Source organism: Nycticebus coucang, chromosome 17, assembly GCF_027406575.1.
Source record: "Nycticebus coucang isolate mNycCou1 chromosome 17, mNycCou1.pri, whole genome shotgun sequence".
Taxonomy (NCBI): domain Eukaryota; kingdom Metazoa; phylum Chordata; class Mammalia; order Primates; family Lorisidae; genus Nycticebus; species Nycticebus coucang.
Genome location: NC_069796.1, coordinates 79,488,596 through 79,496,360, shown reverse-complemented (window position 1 = coordinate 79,496,360; position 7,765 = coordinate 79,488,596). Strand labels below are relative to the sequence as shown.

Genomic DNA, 7,765 nt, shown 5'->3' with positions numbered 1-7,765 from the left:
AAATGTTTTAACACAATACTTAAGAAAAAGCCAGAAAGGCTATGTTAACCAGTGTGATGAAAATATTTTCAATTGTATATAAAACCAGCGCATGATACCCCATGTTTGCATTAATGTACACAGCTATGATTTAATAAAATAAAAAAAAAAAGCCAAGTGTTGTGGCAGGCGCCTGTAGTCCCAGCTACTTGGGAGGTTGAGGCAAGAGAATCGCTTAAGCCCAGGAGTCATAGGTTGCTGTGAGCTGTGATGCCACAGCATCTATGTCTCAAAAAAAAAAAAAAGATAGTTTGGGAGGCAGAGGGCTAGGAAATTGAGTTTGCTGACTGGCAAATGTATAATATCCCTATTATGCCCTACTTCCTAGGTATGGAGTAGAATCAAAGGGATGTAGAAATCGACTTCTTGTGCTGAGTCAGTTCCTGCTTGGGGGGGTGTCACAATACCTGTTGAGTCAGTTCCTTGATATGGGCCACTGGTCTGAATGGGTCAGCCAATCCATGGGAATACAGGATCTGGAAGATATCTCAAAAATTAGCCTTAGCTTTCACAAGGGGGATACTACCTATGGAATATTAAGAATCTTTATGACCAGGCCGGATGCAGTGGCTCACACCTGTAATCCTAGCACTCTGGGAGTCCATGGCAGGTGGATTGCTTGAGTTCAGGTGTTTGAGACCAGCCTGAGCAAGTGTGACACCTTGTCTCTAAAAATAGTCGGGCATTGTGGTGGGTGCCTATAGTCCCAGCTATCCAGGAGGCTGAAGCAAGAGGATCACTTGAGCTCAAGAGTCTGAGGTTGCTGTGAACCATGATGCGACGGCACTCTACTCAGGGTGACTGAGGGAGTGAGACTCTGTCTCAAAAAAGAAACAGAAGAAGAAGAAGAATCTTTATGACCATCAGCTATGCGACTTTTTTTTAAATTAACATTTATTTTTGGACCTTGGGGCAATGTCATCTTTTCAATATGAAAAAAAGCAACAAGTTCAACACAAAATAGAAATCTGAAGTGTAGGATAGGACAAAACCAAAGGTAAGGGGAAAAAAGGCAACAGCAAAAGAAAGAGATGAGATATTGGAAAAAACAGAGGGTGTCCCGTTCCCTCTCTGGGGAATGAAATGACCCATTTAGGTGGCAGGACACACCTTCCCACATAAGTCAGGGATATTATGTTTTTGTGGGTAAGAAAAGGTGGGTATGGGGAGGGCATTTCTGGAAGTTTAGGGACCAAGGCTGATCTCTCTCCCTTCCTGATCCCTTTCTCCTATCAGGGGAAAGGAAGGAATCCAATGTATCAGTGAGGTGAAGGGTAAGAGGGGAGGATCCCATTTGACTGGGGGAAAAATGCTCCCAAGGACAGCGCTTGGAGGGAGATTGAAAATGAAGGTAATACTGTTAATACCTCCCTTGAAGCTGAGAGATGGAACCTGCAAATACCTGGAAGTTATCACTTAATATTCTGGATTTTCCTCTCCCAAACTATTCTAGGATGGAAAAATCCCACCCCCTTCCTTAGAGTTACTCCGACTCTTACTTTCTACCCCCACCCCCAACTGCATGGGCACAGGAGGAGGGTCATCCTCTGCACTTTCAGCATCCAGTTGGTCCTTACATAAATGGCATTTGGATGACACCCAACTTCTTAGAGGATTATTTTACAAACAGAAGGAAATATTAACTGGACAGATGGGAGGAATGGGCACCAGAAGGAAATACGGGGTTACCTAGAATGCAGAAATCTAGGTTTCCCAAAGTGGAAGGAAAGAGGAGACATTCAACAAACAAGTACTTATTGAGGACCTACTATGTGCCAGGCATTGTTCTAGACCCCCCAAAATAAAAAAAGATAAGAGGCAGCAAACGTGAATTCTGAGGGAGAGGAAAGGGGTAGCTGAAGAAGAAGGCTAAGGGAATGAGCAGCTTGAGGTGATAGGGCTGTGCCTTAGGCTTCCTCTTCAGCCTCTTCACCGAAATCCTCCTCCTCCCCTGTGGTGGCATCAGACACCAGACCATTGATGTTGCTCTCAGCCTTGGTGAGTTCCATCTCGTCCATGCCCTCGCCTGTATACCAGCGGAGGAAGGCCTTCCGGCGGAACATGGCAGTGAACTGCTCTGAAATGCTCTTGAAAAGCTCCTGGATGGCTGTGCTGTTGCCAATGAAGATGACTGCCATCTTGAGGCCACAAGGTGGGATGTCGCAGACAGATGTCTTGACATTGTTGGGGATCTGTTCGACAAAGTAGCTGCTATTCTTGTTCTGCACATTGAGCATCTGCTCATCTATCTCCTTCATGGACATCTGTCCACAGAAGACAGCAGCCTCAGTGAGGTATCGACCATGGCGGGGTCACAGGCAGCCATCATGTTCTTGGCATCGAAAACCTGCTGGGTGAGTTCTGGCTCAGTGAGAGCCCGATACTGCTGGCTTCCACGGCTGGTGAGAGGGGCAAAGCCAGGCATGAAGAAGTGGAGACGTGGGAAGGGCACCATGTTGACTGCCAGCTTGCGGAGGTCAGCGTTGAGCTGGCCAGGGACACGGAGGCTGAGACAAGGTGGTTCAGGTCCCCATGAGTTGGTGTGCTCAACTTTAGGGTACAGAAGCAGATGTTGTAAAGGGTCTCATTGTCAATGCAGTAGGTCTCATCAGTGTTCTCTACCAACTGATGGACAGAAAGGGTGGCATTACAGGGCTCAACCACGGTATCAGACACTTTGGGTGAAGGCACCACACTGAAGGTATTCATGATGGGTCAGGACACTCTTCTCGGATCTTGCTGATAAGGAGTGTGCCCATTCCAGAACCTGTGCCCCCACCCAGTGAGTGGGTCAGCTGGAAGCCCTGCAGCAGTCACAGCTCTCTGCCTCCTTCCGTGCCACGTCCAGGACTGAATCAACCCCTTCTGTATAGGCGCCCTTGGCCCAGTTGTTGCCTGCCCTATACTGACCAAAAACAAAGTTGTCTGGTCTGAAGATTTGGCCAAAAGGACCTGAGTGAACAGACTGCATGGTTCCAGGTTCTAAATCCACCAGGATAGCTTGAGGAATATATTTGCCACCCGTGGCTTCCTTGTAGTACACACAGATTCGGTCCAGCTGCAGATCGCTGTCCCTAGGTAGGTACCAGTGGGGTTGATGCCGTGTTCATTGCTGATCACGTCTCAGAACTTGGCACTGATTTGGTTGCCACACCGACAGGCCTGGATGTACATGATTTCCCTCATAGTTAAAATTGGTTGTTTTTGGTTGCGCCGAGGTATTTATGGGGCAGATAAAAAAATTGTATTTTTCTCTCTGCTGGTCACAGGCTAAAAGAATGGAGTGTGCCCCAAACGCTGGAGCAGCAAGGTCTGAATGCACCTACAGGAATGTTCTGAGAGGGAGCAGCTCTGTGACTTTTGATGGGAATTATAGAAAAGCAAAGTAGGGGACAATGGCTGGGTATTATTATTATTTTTCAATATGCCTGTGCCTTTACAGAGTTTAGCCCCTACCACAGTTCTTACCTGGCACCCCTTTATTAATTGTGAAGGGTGGTTTCAGTAACAGCCTGCAGAGTTGCACGCTTATGCAAGAAGGCATGTAGCTCTCACCTAAGTGACTAGGTGTTTTTTATTAATTGGCTACCTGGAGCATTTGATTTAGAAATTCTAGGGAAAGAATGCTGGGTTTGATTAGCAATGTCTGCTGTGGGAGCCATAACTGAGTGCCGGTTCACATGCTAGATCTTTGCCAATGTGAATTACTCTGATTGATCTTATCTGTTCCAAATTAATAAAAAGTAATTATAGGCTCAGAGCTCTTAGCACAGTGGTTATGGCACCAACCACATACACTGAGGGTGGTGGGTTCAAACCCAGCCCGTGCCAGCTAAACAACAATGACAACTGCAACAAAAATATAGCCAGGTGTTGTGGCAGGTGCCTGTAGTCCCAGCTACTTGGGAGGCTGCGGCAAGAAAATATCCTTTAAGCCCAAGAGTTTGATGTTGTTGTGAGCTGTGATGCCACAGCACGCTACTAAGGGTGACATAGTGAGACTCTGTCTCAAAAAATAAAAAAAGAAAAAAGAAATTATAATGATTTACCAAAATTGGTTTCCAAAATCGGTGTGACTTTTCAGCCCAATTCAGGAATTGGAGCATGGGAAGATGTACAGCCAGAGGTGACTGAAGCACCTTTGGTGAAAGGAAACTCACAAAGGACTTGAGACAGATGACCAGAGGTCACCTTCAGCCTCTGTCACCACTTGCTAGATGATCTTGAGCAAATAACTTCTCCAGGGACCCCACTGACTGAGGCTGTAGCAGGAAGGAACTAAACTAGAGGCCCTCTGAACTGTGTGCCAGAGGCACTTCCCTGTATCATCCTTCCCCTGGGAGTAATACTCTGGCGTCATTGACCTACTTGTCATTCCCCAAACACATGCTTTTGCCTCTGTGCCTTTGCAGATGTTTGTGTGCCTGTGAGATGTTGCCCTAACCAACTCCTCATCATTCGTCAGGGTCCTACTCAAAAGTACCCTCATCCTCAATCTCAGACAGAGGGCATCAGAACCTACACTTGGGGTCAGGCTGTGCTGTGGCTGGATCTTTTGCTCCCACCAGTCTGTGAGTCACCTGAAGGCAGATCCAGGTATGATTTGACTCATGCCCCAGAACTTGGCATATGATCTGGCATAAAATGAGTGCCCAGCCAATGTTTGAACGAATTAGTAAATGACCCCTTTACAGAGACAGGAGGTAGCTGAGAAATTGAGGAAAAGGGAAAAATCCAAAGGAATTATTTCTCCCTCCTATCCTCTTCCCTCCCTCCCTCCACCCTCTTCCTTCCTGTCTCTTTCTTTCCTTCTTCTTCCTTCCTTTTTTCCCTCCTTCATCCTCCCTCTCTCTTCCATCTATCATCTCTCATAGACTTTCCAGGCAGCAAGAGACTTTGAGACCAATGTCATTGCCTTTGGAGGCAAAACACCTGCCTCATGGGATGGGCTTGGACTGTCTGGGCTACCCTGTTTCCCCGAAAATAAGACATCCTCCGAAAATAAGACCTACTTACAGGAAAGATAAGACGTCCCCTGAAAATAAGACCTACCGCGTCTTTGGGAGCACACCTTAAAATAAGACACTGTCTTATTTTCGGGGAAACAGGGTAGATAAGACGGGACATGGCCAGATCTCCTGATCTGCCTTCACCTCACAAGGCTGTGCAGCCTCTGCTAATTCTCCAAAGAGTCAATCAGAGGCACTGTTTACGTGCTAAAGCCTGTTTTTCTCTGAACTTCCTGCAAATGGGACTGAATGTGCTAAATACATAATGAATCTGCTAAACTCTTTAATGCACTTGCAGTACTTATTGATTTCCTTGTTGATTACATATAATTTGCTGAACTGATTTGGCTGTGTGACTCGAAAGGCATTTGGGAAAAATATGTCTGTAATTTGTCACTCAATTCACCCTGGACTTTGAAGTGAATACAGAATGATACATTAAAAAACAAAAAGTTTCAGGGGTGTGATCCAGATTATCTTCAATGGGTGGCACCACATTCCATGCAGCAACATTTTTTACTGAGTTCCAATTCATCCACTGGTCTTGTTCGTTCTACTCCGAGTTCCACTTGGAACACATTCTTTTCTTCTCATGTTTATTCCACCGACTGAGAGACTGAGGCATCCTCTCACCTGGGCTCTGTAGTAGCTTCTTAAATCCAGTCTTGGGCTCCATTCCTCTGTATACTCCTCTACATAAAACCCTTCCAAAGTGCCCATGTGTGTGAGATACAGTTTGAATTTCCCACTGTGGCCTGAACATCTTGCTCCATGTGGCCTCTTTCAGTTTCTCTGTCTTCATTTCCTAACCCTCTTCCTTGTGTCCAACCCACAGCCAGTGGTCTTCCCATTCCTGGAGCCCATGGAGCCCAAGAGGGACTTTCTTTGCACTGGCAGGTCCACCTACCTGGAGTTTTCTTCTTACAAAGGTTCTTATATCTGGTAGGGGTAGAGCCCATTGCTGCAACAGTCATAACCAGCAGTCCTGGTTTCCAGGAGAAACAAGCCCCAGAACTCTACCACTTGCATGAGACCACTACCCCTGAAGAAGAATCGATCCTTTCTCTGGCAAGACCATGACCATAGCCATCCCTCTGTCAGGGCCACATGTCCATGACTCCTGTATTCTATCTCCATCCCTGAGTTTCCCATTGAGCTTTCACCTTGTATATCCAGCTTCCCCACCACCACAGCCACTCAGATGGCCACTGCACACCCAAACCATTCCCCACCCCATCAGGCAACCAAGCACTTTATACCCCGTCTTAGTAAATGACACCACCGTGCAGCCTTCAGTTCAAATGGGTTGTCATCTGTCTACTTGCTCCCTGACCAGACAAGCTCACATAATGAGTTAGGCAAAAACAAGCTTTTTACTCACAAATGGATCAACCAAGGATAAATCAAAGCCAAGGATTCATGACAAGCCAGTTTCCCAAGGCTCAGAAAAGCAAGAGCCCTCAAGAGTTTTAGGGCAGAGGGGTTGTCCCCTGTGCACGCCCCACTTTACACTGCAGCTCAGGAACTCCCAAAGCCCTTCACCCTGGGTTTATATACCTAGGTGCCACTGGGTTCTCTGAGCTCAAGTGTTGCAGGATAACCTGTTTTAGGAGAACTGAAGTCACAGCCCAGGTTCTTCTGGATGTTTCCTCCTCATCTCAGGATTTTGCTTTCTCCATATACCTGTTCCAGAATTGCAAGCGGGGTGGGTGGGAGGAGATAAGAACTGAATTTGCCAAGCTTACTAGGAGATGTGTCCTCCTATACGTCTCCCTCATCTCTTCTTGGTGACTCCTTCTCACCACTCCGGATTAGGGGCTCAACTCAAAGTTCATCTCCTTGGTGAAGCCCACCTTGATCATTCTCGGACTCTCCCAGCCCCTTTCCAGCAACTCTCTCACTTTATTCTGTTTTATTTCCCTCAGATGGCATTGTGTTTATCTGTTCACTTGTCTGATGTCTGTCTCCCATTAAAATGAGCAGAGCAAAGTCTTGTCTGCTTGTCCACTGTGATATACTGTCACCTGAGCCTGTGGCTCAGTGAGTAGGGCGCCGGCCCCACATGCTGAGGGTGGCGGGTTCAGGCCCAGCCCCGGCCAAACTGCAACCAAAAAATAGCTGGGCGTTGTGGCGGGCGCCTGTAGTCCCAGCTGCTCGGGAGGCTGAGGCAAGAGAATCGCGTAAGCCCAAGAGTTAGAGGTTGCTGTGAGCCGTGTGACGCCACGGCACTCTACCCGAGGGTGGTACAGTGAGACTCTGTCTCTCTACAAAAAAAAAAAAAAAAAAAAATTTATGAGAAAATTTGTGCAAGAATTTCTCTTATGCAAATGAATGAGTGAATGGCACATATCTCAGTGTTCTGAATTTGCTGGATTATTTTATGCAACCATCTTTCCTACTAGACTGAACTCCTTCAAGACAATGATTGGCTGTTCTTAAAATTTCAGTATTCTTACCACACAGCTGATGGCCAACACATAGCAGGTGTTTGCTGAACATGTGTTAAAAGGATGCAGGAATCAATGGCATTTGTGGTAAGTGGAATAGCATAAGGAAAAAAAAATGGAAGCTTAAATTATATGAAACAAATCTACACATTCCATTCTTGAAGAAGTACTGATCACAGCTCTTTTTGTGGTACTAAGATTGCATGCAAACAGGCACAGACAGCATTGCAGGCAATGGGTGAGGCAAAGAGAGTTCCAGATGATTAAGTT

At 46.4% G+C, this 7,765-nt stretch overlaps 1 pseudogene; it reads right to left on the bottom strand.

Annotated features, from left to right (window-relative positions):
• Nucleotides 1-1,946: 1,946 nt before the first annotated feature.
• On the bottom strand, nt 1,947-3,225 carry LOC128568761 (tubulin beta chain-like; annotated as a pseudogene).
• Between the last annotated feature and the right edge of the window lie 4,540 nt (nt 3,226-7,765).